Consider the following 12,039-nt stretch of genomic DNA (forward strand, 5'->3'; position numbering starts at 1 on the left):
GAGGCTAGGGACACCATTCCTGCCTATCCTGGCTAATAGCTATTGACGGACCTGTCCTCCATGAATTTATCTAGTCCTTTTTTTAACTTTTTTTTAAGTTTTTTTTTTTAGAACTTTTTTGAAGATTAAGTTACTGTACATTTCCACCAGCCCAACATATGAAATGTTTTTCATATTAATTAGCAAGAAAAATTTATGTATGCTGAAGAAACAGCAGAACACACAAGGGGGCCCTGGTGATTGTGTCATAATTAACCAAGAGCCTGATCCAAAGCTCTGTGAGGTCAACAGAAAGAATCACACTGACACCAGTGGGTTTTGGGTTGGATCCAAAGCAAGTACGAAATGTTTTACAGCTTCTTTATGCCCACTTTGCACAGGAGTCAGTGCCAATGTGCAGTGCAAGACAGTGAGGAATTAGACCCAGCATCCATTTAAGTCAAAAAGCGGAGCTAGAGCCCCTTTCTAAAGCTCTGGAACTCACTAAGCTTTATTTTCTATCTGCTGCCTCCTGAGGGGCTTTTTGATAATTTACTATTTACATGTGTTACCCGCAATGCTGAGAGCGAAGCATGTGTACGACTTCATTTTGCTTTTTTCAGACATTAATAAACACTGCCGAGGGACTTATCCATTAAATCAGTTGTTGGTATTCACCCTGGGAAACAGCTGCTCTAAGTGTAAGTCTCGTCTGCTATCTCCAGATCTCCCAGCCAGGGACCTGATAATGTGCTGCAAGAAAAGTTAGTAAAAGTAATTGGCCTCAATGCAGAGAAAACAAAGTATAAAACTCGGGGAGGGGAGGCGGAGGGAGAAGGAAGGGGAACCTGAACCAATTTAGTTTTCATCCTCTCAACTGAGCACCTGGCAGGAATTCACCCACTGATATTATTTATGTAGCATGAAAATGTGCTGGGAATCTTAGTTCTGGAAGGAATCATCATCAAAAGAGAAGAGGGAATCCCTGAGCTAAAGAATTCACATGGTAACAACATGGACAAGTAGGGTGCAAATAAAGCAATAGCAAAATAACAGAGCGATATATGGACCTATGCGAAGGATGTTCAAAAATGGTAACGTGACTTCGGAGCAAGTAAGTTGATCTTAAAACAAGACAATATTGAGTTTTAGTCCTGGCCCTGCCACAGCCTCACTTGATGGCCTCCATTTTAGGCCTAGCGCACCTAAAAATCTCCACTTGTCCCTCTATAAAATGCCTCCCCAGAGTACTGTGAGCATTCTCCCTTTGTGCTTCTAACCCTCTTATTAATGCGGGTCCAAGTCACTAATGTTTGCCCAGCACTTTGAAATTATAAAGCACCATGTCAGCACGAAGTGAAAGTGAAGCAGATTGATGCAATAGAATATTTATACATTCTTATGCAAAGACGAAGTTTTAGGCATAGGCTTGGCAAGCTGAGTCTTTTATTTTTAAATATTGTGTTATGTGAATTCAGCGTGCAGAAAAGGTGCCAAACTAACAGCCCTGGAGAATAAAGTTGTCTGTTTAGCGACTAGTTAGCTAGGTTCTTGGAACAGTGTTTATCGCAGTGGTATCTGAGCACTTCCCAAAACAATCAAACACACACTAGGTCAGTGACCTAATTGTCTTTGCTCTTTACTCTGGCCTTCACCTCTTTGCTGATTTTAGTTGTAGTGGTGGGAAGGCAAAGTCACAGAAGGGAGTTTCACACTGAGATCTGAAGGCTGTGGGATTGGTGGGCCATTCTCATCTCCCCAGCAATGAGTTACAAAGCCTTGGCACTACTGCTGAGAAAGCCCACAAGCTTCATAGTTCCTGGGGAGTGTAGCGAGAGCGAGGAAATCACTGGGAAGAAGGAGGTGCTCTCAAAGGTACACAGAGACAGTTCCTGGGAGAATCTAGAAGAGTAACACTTAGACCTTGAATTTGCCCCTGTATTCTCCAGGGAACCATCCAGGATGCCAAGTGTGGTGGAAGCGGGGGGTTCTGGGATACAAATGCAGGAACTAGACTGACATGCAGAACGCTGAATTATGAAACAAACTCAGGTTTATAAACTCCAGCCTTACCAAGCGAGAGCTTTAAAAGGGGGGTATGTGTGCATGAATAGATGCACTAACCGGGGGAGGGGCGAAATGCCGGTCAATGCAATTTGAGATGTAGGGTTATTTTGAAACCAGAGGGTGTTGGAATGACAAACTGTTCTCAGTCGTACAGCACTTGCATTGCAAAAGGACCGGGTTTTCATGCACCTCCCCCAGTCGCATCCCTTTCCGTTATCAAAGGGAGACATGAGAAGGCCGTCCCAATAAAACCCTCTCATGCTGAAGGAAATGAGAAAAGGGGAAAGAAGCCCAGCTGAACATGCAACACATCCATGGGAACTCCCAGAGGAGGAAAGGGCCCAAAGAGCGAGATCAAAAGAACCAATCAGCTGCCACCTACTATTGACAATAAGGCACAAGTGAGCTGAACAAAACTAAAAGCAAGACACTGAAATGCAGAGAGATTAGAAACAAAAGATTTCCATTACATCCCTGATCCCACTTCTACCAGCTCCCTCGATAGCAGGCCGGGACTGTCTCTTACAATGAGCGGGTACAACGCTTAGACCGATCTCAGATGGCGCATTTGGCTACTGCCACAACACAAATAAACAACAATGACATGCTGGTGTGACTCCATCCTGTTTTACACTGCTGTGAGGTCAGAATCAGGCCCACAAGTTCAGGGTGACGGAGCTATCTGTAAAGCTGCTTTGGATTCCGGTAGGGTTTTTTCGTTATAAGTAGCAGATGCCTTGTGGCCGAGGATGCTGGTAAATATACATGCATACATACATTGCAAGCTCACCTACTACAGCACTATATCCATCTAGCTATCTACACTTGGACAATAAGATTAGTTGGGGCGGGGGGGGTCGGGCGTTTGGTACAAAAACGATTTCCTCCACTATTTTTGCTGGTTTTTGCAGATTCAAAACGTTCATTTAAAGAACGTTCCCCAGCTCCCAGCCTTTCTAGCTTTTTCCATCGCAAAAAGAATCTCATTGGCAAAGCTGTTATTAGATCTGAGGAGTTTCTGGCTCCAAGCCACGGGTACCATCCACTAGCCTACAATTCTCTTGGATCGTTCCTACTTCTATAACATGCAATCAAGCAGCTCTTTCTACTTCCTATGGCCTGCCTTTAAAGACTCGGTAGAAGGTAACTGCCCTGAGTCCAGGATAACATATGTGCATGTTATTTCCCTGATGGAATGACCTTATGATTAACTCCGCTTCAGATACATTAATAAGCTGGTCCAGCTTTTATTTGTATTGAACATCTGAAGCTGAATGTTAGCCAAGGGATCTTCTTGAGCAGCATCTGGTAACGGGGAAGATAAAGGTAAAAGCTCTCCAGCAATAAACTCAGAGGGGATGGGTGTGTCCACAAAGCCTTTAATAACAGCACTGACTGAGTTCTTTACAAGGGTCAGGAGATCTGGGAGATGTTTCTGCCTTGCCCACAGACTTGCAGTCTCTGTTCCTCAATTTCCCCATCTACCATGGGGCTAATTCTTCCCTATACTCTCAAAATGCTGTAAGGCTTAATGGATGATAGCAAAGAACTTTCAGCACCTTGGTAGGAAGGCACTAGAGAGGTGCAACTTATCATAGCCGCTAATAAAGGTAAGTTTATTTACAGGTGCCAATTTGCTTTTTGACCTCATTAAAAAAATTCTAACACAGCCAAGGGCATCTGTCTCAGCACCGACCTGCCTCTAATCTGGCACTGGATCCATTATCTGATTCCAGAGGCACGCTCAGAACTGTTCAGCGGGTTAAAGCCAAAGTATTAGGTGTCAGTACAGATACTCTTCAGCTAGCAGCCTACAACAGAGACTGGAAAATAGACAGATGATGAGAGTGAGCCTGAAGAAGGGGCCATGTTACAGTCATTAGTGCAGATATTTTAATTCAACGCCAGCTTTTGGGACACATGAATCTTCGGGCCCAGGGGACTGCAGATGCAGACAATGTGTTCTACTGAGTGCATGCCACCCACCAGCACCAGCTGCCACCCACCAGCTACTGCTGTCTCTGCTGCCCTCTGTTGGCTTATTTGAGGAATACCCCAGGCTTCAGGCCATCTTCATCAACACAGGGGAGGGAAGATCCAATGCCCCTTCCTCTTTCTCACCTATTCCCATGACTAGGTCAGGAAACGGGGTTGCGGGGGGGTGGGGGGGGCCATTGTTCTCTATCCTATCCTGACACTAGAAGGGAGGAGAGTAAATGGGATGGAGAGGAGAGTTTGAGGATATGGGGCTCAGAGCCTAAAGGTAACCCCAGCAATTTAATAAGAAATCTGCAGACAGGGCTGTTTTAATGGAGAGAGAAGAGTGCAGGGAGATCTCTTGTTCTGGGGCATTTTCCCTGCCCCATAGCAGCAGGGCTTTCCTAACACTGCAGGTCATAGGCCTGTAAGTCAAGCTTGCTATTCAAAGGGCACTGAAGTCACCCACCGCCTGCTACAGTATTGTGTGTCTACACTGAGCTCTTTGCGTAAATGCTCCACCCATATACATGCCCATAAATAGTAGCTACTTTATCCTTCCTCGGTTCAGAGCACACTACCGGGCTATATCTCTCCACTTCAATATTTGAGTGTCACCTTCTCTATCTGCCACCGCAGAAGCACAGTTAAGCCTTTGCAACCGATTTCTCTATGCAAAAGAATAAATGGACACAAATCAGACGTCAAGAATTATAACATTCAAACCAGTCGGAGAACACTTCAACCTCCCGGGACACTCAATTACAGACCTAAAAGTCACAATTATTCAACAAAAAAAACTTCAAAAACAGACTCCAAAGAGAAACTGCAGAACTAAAATTAATTTGCAAACTGGACACCATTAAATTAGGATTGAATAAAGCCTGGGAGTGGATGAGTCATTACACAAACTGAAAACAATTTCCCCATGCTAATTTTCCCCCTACTATTACTCAAACCTTCTTGTCAACTGTCTGAAATGGGCCATCCTGATTATCACTACAAAAGGTTTTTTTCCTCCTACTGATAATAGACCACCTTGATTGATTACTCTCGTTAGAGTTGGTATGGCAACCCCCATTTTTTCATGTTCTCTGTGTATATATATATCTTCCTACTGTATTTTCCACTGCATGCATTCGATGAAGTGAGCTGTAGTTCACAAAAGCTTATGCTCAAATAAATTTGCTAGTCTCTAAGGTGCCACAAGTACACTGTTTGCTACAATTTTATTATGGCCTCTTCTTGCTTGAGCAGAGAGTTAATTGAGACTATTATAAATCTTGCCATCAACCAACAAAATTATAATACATTACACCCTAGCAACTGTTGTTACTTGACAGACAGATGCATCTGTTGCCTACTTGGTAAGCCAGATACCGGTGTGTTTACACTTCCAAGGCACATAGGCAAGGGAAATAGGTTATGTTTAACAGCTAATGGAAAATGGACACAGCTGGAATTTCCCCAGTTTACAGACAGACCTAATTTTAAATCCATTAGGTCACTGAGGATTGGAAAGTTAAACGCAAACCAGGTATGTGCTTTTGCTTTGGTAAGACTGAAAAATGGAGCAGAGGGGGCAAAAAACAAATATGACACAGAGAAAGGGAGAGAGAAATTCTAATGGCATCAACATAGGCAGGGCACACACCCTGCCAGCTTAGCTTGTGGGGACATCTGGTCTTCATAGTCTATCTAAGGTACCGGTATGGTATCTGAGCAGCTCACAATTAGTAATGATTAATGTATTTAGTCAGATGAAGAGTGGCTGGAGGAAAGTTGAGAGCCAATGGCAGAAAACAAAGGCTGATACAGACAGGATGAAACATAATGAATTCCTCAAAGCCTGTGCTGAGGCTGTATTATAGGCCACCATTGAGGCCACCAAATCTTGCCCTAATGGACTATCCAGGGTGGTAAACCCTTCAATCAAGGTTGAGTGCTGACAACCTGTAATAGAACCCAGCACCAAGCACTGCAAAGAACTAGCATCCTGCTTCACTGTGACGCACATTCCGGACGCCTTCTCAAACACCATGGATCAGCCTCGCCTACACTCACCAACCAAAAGTCTTCCAGCATTCCCAAAGTTCAGTATATTCACTCATCACAAAATTCTGGGCACCCTAAAGGAGTCGCAACACAAAACTTGTGAAATTGACCTATGCCTTTCCTGGCTTGTGAAAGAGAGTCATGAACAACTGGTGACACTCCTGACTGAAATACCCAATGCCTCATTCAAGGAACAAAGCTTCCCTTCCTCTTTCTAACATGCATTAATCTGACCAACAATGAAGAAACCCACTATGGATACATAGGTTCTAGCCAACTACCACCCGGTGTCAAACGTCCTGTTCCTGAGCAAGCTCATAAAGAAGCTAGCCTAAGGCCAACTACAAATTCATCTAACTGAAGCTAACTTCACTCAGCACAAACTGGAATCAGGCCAGGACATGAAACTGAAACTGGTTAAGTGGCACTGATGGATAATGTCCTCCTGTCGATGAATAGAGATGACATCCATTCTCATTTTCCTGGACCTCTCTTAGCAATCAATACTGTTGACAATGAGATATGGCTTTCTCACCTGAGAGAGAGGACTGGGGTCCAGGGTAATGAGCTAAAATGGTTTGTTTTGAGTCTTTCCTGGAGGGAGGCATCCAATGAGTAGTGAAGGAAAAAACTCACCATCAATCATCTACATGCAACCACTAAGTGAATGTTCAGTCAACATGGGCTCAAGGCTCAGTGATATGCAGCTAACCCACAGCTCTGCCTATCCTTCATCACCTAGAATTGAATGTTGCCAGTGGAGTGCAACTTCTGCAGCCATTTTGTCACACCTCATGATCCCCTCCAAGTCTTATTTCACTTGTGGGTGAAGATGCTTTGTAGTCCTTTATACATTCCAGAAAAGGCTTGTGTCATCTTACGTCGGTGATGTCACAGGTGATGTTCCCAAGTCACCAGCAACTATGAGGCATTATAATGACAGAGAGAAATCTGATAGTTATCCTACCAATTGAAACATGAGACACGATTTATGCTTAGATGTCCTTTAACTTTTCTGTTTATGAATGGAGGCTGTTATACTGTATGCCAGGCATTCGGGAGCCATCCCAATTAGCGTGATTGCCTGTGTACTTGAGTACTATAAGGCTATAAGAGTAGTGAATTTCCCAAGAAATCTTGAGGCAAGTGCCCATCTAGCAAAGCTTTCATTACATTAACTCATTCATTACCTGCCTGGCTCACCACTGCCCTGTCCCTTGTGATGTGAAAGGTGAGCATAAAGTGCTACAAGTGGCTGTTGGTACCTACATGTCAATCTCAAAAATCAAGGGCAATTTGAAATGGCTTTTTGACAAAGGATATAAACACATCCCTGTAGCAGGATGCTTCTTGTTTACAAAAAAACACCAGGGTGAAATTCTGATCCCATTGACTTCAATGGCACAATTTCCAATGGATCCCTAATATTTAAAACTCAGCTGTCAGCTCTGTCCCTTTCTTGAGCTACACAGTGCACATCACTTGAGAGGCAGAAAGTCATTTTGTCCCTCCGTCTATTGCCATGCTTTAACGCGGGCTATCATCCCAGCTAGCGTAAAAGCAGCATCGCTACATTAAAGCTGACAGAGCTACGCTGATCTACACCAGCTGGGACTCTGGCCCATTGTTCATAAATAAAGTTACTTTTCCGCTCTGTAATGGCTGCTGTGACAGGGTTGGGCCAGATGGCTACAGGAGAGTGATCGAAGGCAGATATATTAGCCCCAGTTTAAGCAGGTTCCTTTTCCCTGGGTAAGGTAACAGGGGCAGTTCCAGAACAATCAGGAACTTGCTGGATCCAATTAAGGCAGACAGGCTAATTAGGACACCTGGAGCCAATTAAGAAGCTGCTAGAATCAATTAAGACAGGCTAATAGGGCACCTGGTTTAAAAAGTACCTCACTTCAGTCAGTGAGGGGCACACAAGGAGCTGAGAGGGCGTGCTGCTGAAGGACTGAGGAGTACAAATGCTATGCGCGCATCAGGAGGAAGGTCCTGTGGTGAAGCTACAGAAGGCGTTGGGAGGAGGCCATGGGGAAGTAGCCCAGGGAGTTGTAGCCGTCACACAGGTGTTACACGAAACACTGTAGACAGCTGTGATCCACAGGGCCCTGGGCTGGAACTCAGAGTAGAGGGTGGGCCCAGGTTTCCCCCATCCCCCCAACTACCTACTGGATACAGGAGGAGTTGTCCTGGACTGTGGGTCCCACCAGAGGGGAAGGTCCCTGGCCTGTCCACCGACCCACTAGGTGGACCAGCCGAGACTGCAGGGATTGTTCTCCTTCCTTTTCCCCATGCTGGCCAGTGATGAGGTTAGCTGAGTGAACGGCAGGTTTGAGCCACTCGCAAAAGTGGCCAAACTGAGGGCTGCTGTGAACCTCTGAGGCGAGCAAATCCGCCAATAAGTGCAGGACCCACCAAGGAAGAGGAGGAACTTTGTCACACTGCATATAAAACAAAGCTGTCCCCACACCCCCCCGCAGGAAGGAGGAAATCCAGTCTTCCTGCATCAGTGTGCAGCGGGTCAAAGCGGTTTATGAAGCAGCAGCAGTGTATGCTGTAAACATAACCTACTGGTAAATGTCAACATTATTTATTGAAAAGATGTTTTTATTATAAATACATTTTAAACGTAGCAGTAAAATACATTCTGTGTTAGCATTAATCTTTAAAAGTTAAGGGAGCGCACCAAGACATCGTAAATAGACACTGTAAAGCCTAATCCTCAGTGCATTTTACAAGGAATCACAAAGTGGTTAAGACAAATCAATTTGAAAAAAGCCCTGAAAATGGATTACAGGTTCATTGTGGTGACTGGTAAGAGTGATCTGAATTTTTAAAAGATGTAAAATCATTCTGGGCATTTTACAATCTTTCTGCACTTCTCAAGAAGTTTGCTACAACTTATTTATTTATATGAAAATTTTTCTCTAAACACTGCCAGATCTGTCTCACTGTAAGCTCTGCCTATGTCATTAAGGAAACCGTGTTTGTGTCCGTCTCCTAACAAAAGGGAGTAGACTATTACAGAGTTTTATACCTTCACGTGTGATTGAAGATTATCCATTTCCCAGGTTTATGAACAAATTTGTATTTAAGGTGAAGTTCAGCCCTGTAAAGCGGGCTGGCCTAGGGTCTATATGCTAGGGGCTTGAGCCTAAGTGCATTGAAGTCAATGACAAAACTCCCATGGATTTTAATGGTGCAGGAGCAGGGCCTAAATCCCTGTGAAGCCTTCAAATTATGGGGTGAATTATACTTCCAAAGAGCCTAAACAAGGCTTCCTGCTCCAGTTTATACCCCACTTAAAATGGGTCTTCCTTTGATTTGGTATCTCCAGAGAAGACGTGTTTCTCTAATTGCCATCTCTGAGAGCATGCTCCTACGGTTCCATGCTGGGTTTGAGATCAGAAAGGTTATTACCTTGGCATAGCATTTATAGACTACACAGGAGACTTTTCTAAAGTGCCTCCCTGGCTTTACTGGGACTTGTGCTCCCAAATCCCTTAGGCACTTCTTAAAATCTTCCCCTAAGATCATTAGGGGTAGGGGGAGGAGAAATGAAAATACCCAGCCAGCCTAGGTAAGGCAGCATCAAAATACTTGGGAATAATTGAGTACCAATATATTATACACAATGTGGAAGTCAAGAGTTGTATACCAGCAAACACCTGCAAGACACACCAGTAACGCTAATGGGACTATTAATTTCTGTGGCTGATATAAAAAACCTGTTTAAATGGTCCATTCATTGTCCAAGCCTTTTCTTTCCATAAACTTGAACAGGAGATAGATCCGGCTCATTTACTATCTACTTTATTCATCATTTTCTTGTACGACTTTATGTCCTCTTACTAACTTGCCACCTTCATGGTCCTATCTGTAGGAGCTCACCTTGCCAATCGTTTGACCACACCGAGTCTCCATCAGGCCCAGAGTTGGACCTCACTGCAAACTCTGTAGTATACTGAATGACTATACTAACGTCTCAGTACAGGACCATATAAAATAATTCCTCACCATGTAACAGATATACAAATGCGCCTTTTGCTAAATATATTACAAGTTCAGAACCATCATCACACCTTGATAATCGCATTTTCACCTGCTCCTGTAGCATGCACCTGTGACTTGTCAACAGCATAACTGGCTGTGGTATGAGACTGCAAGGTAGAATAACACCCACCCCACCCCCCAACCCGAAAACTTACCCTGAAAAGATGCCTCAGTTTTATAAATGCAGAAATAAAAAAAAATCACAGATGGATTAAGAAACAAAACTTTAGTTTGCTCCTCCTCCACTACTCGGCGCAGTCCCAGTTCTGCACCACAACAATGTGTAGGCAAATCCAAAAGTTAACTCACCCTCTGAATGTTCATAGTACATCACAATTATTGGAAGGTCTGTGCTGATCCACACTACAGAGGTATTGTTTTGAATTAGGGACTGACAAATGCCTGACTCAGACCTCATGACTTTGAAAATTCAACTCAAGTGTTATGGGTCATGCCTTCCATTTAGCACAGACTATGAAAACTGGGGCAGGGGTGGAAAAGACAAAATACCATGAAATATAGAACAAGGAGCAGCCAAAGAGGAGAAAAATACTGAGAAATCTGGGATGGTATTACGCCATGTATTCAAAAGTGACCAGTATTTGATTTTGGGTGCTCAAATTGCGATACCTTAAAGGAGCCTAGTTTTCAGAAATGCTGAACACCCACCCTCTGAAAATCAGGCATGTCAGATTGATCATTGAAAAATGGAAGCACCTAAAACCGCAGGTCGCTTTGGAAGATTTAATCTACTTTCTGTAATGTAAGATCCATTTGGGACAGCCTAGGTTGAGAAAGTCCTTTTATCATTAATACCTATCACTAAGTTCCCTTTAGCTAGAAAACAAGCCATGAATATCTACTTATGGTTATATTAATATCCTAAAAATCAGTCATTAGAAAGTTAGGAAAGTAACTTCTCTCTGCTCAGCTGTGCGAGTGTCCCCTGCCAATGTGGAGTAGATTCCTCCTAACAGCAGGCACAGTGGTTTCAGAGCCCTTCAGGAGGCCTGCTTGCTTGCTACTGTGCTTTCTGAAATGAGTCTTTGTATCCTAGTCGTAATTCGCAGTTTTTAAATGTGCTAGTGGTAGAACGTTCCAATGAGAGTTTGACAAGTAGGGTCAGTCGTCTGAGCTTCCTGGCTCCGTCCAGCGAGGCTGGTCTCCAATGCTCTGGCGATACCTGTCCATTTCCAAATGGGCCGTAGCCAGCTCTATTGCTTTGGATTTTCCGCTTAATTCACAAAGCAACGTGTTTGATGCACCATGTTGACAACCAGAACAAGCCACTGCAGGTGGCGCTCTGCTTTAGAACGATTTAGGGACAGGCCAGCACCACTCTCAGACCAGGTGAACATGCTGAAATGGGTTAATTTGAAATGTGTGGCCATTCTGACACCTTTACTCACATTGAGAAGTACTTTACTTTGCAAGGAAGGGCTGCTCATGGAGTAAGGTACAGTTCAACAGGACAGAATGGGCAGGTGGCAGAATCTGGCCCAAAGAGCGACGGGTGAGGGTGGTGAAAAATGGACACACGCTTGACCTACTCATAGGTGCTCAATCACTCTGCTATGAAATGCGGATCAGGCTCAGCCTGGAGAGCAGGCACCTACATCCACAACTCCCTCCTCAGAAGGGCTGTGTGGGGGTACAGACCAGGTTTGCCTGATGCAACAATGGTGGGCCTTCACCCATGCTATGCAAAGGAGGTGCTTAATAGCTACTGACGGGGGCTGGAGCAAGCCACTCCTCCATTGTCTAGTGCGGTCACACTACCCCACCAACCCCTCTAAAGGTTCACTGTGCATTCGCAATTAGAGGCAGACACGTTAGAAACTGGTGCTGTCCATGGTGTGCTGCTCCACCAATGCCGGTAAGCTGGGCTGTTGAGCCACATCAACG

The sequence above is a fragment of the Chelonia mydas genome, chromosome 14, assembly GCF_015237465.2.
Source record: "Chelonia mydas isolate rCheMyd1 chromosome 14, rCheMyd1.pri.v2, whole genome shotgun sequence".
NCBI lineage: Eukaryota > Metazoa > Chordata > Testudines > Cheloniidae > Chelonia > Chelonia mydas.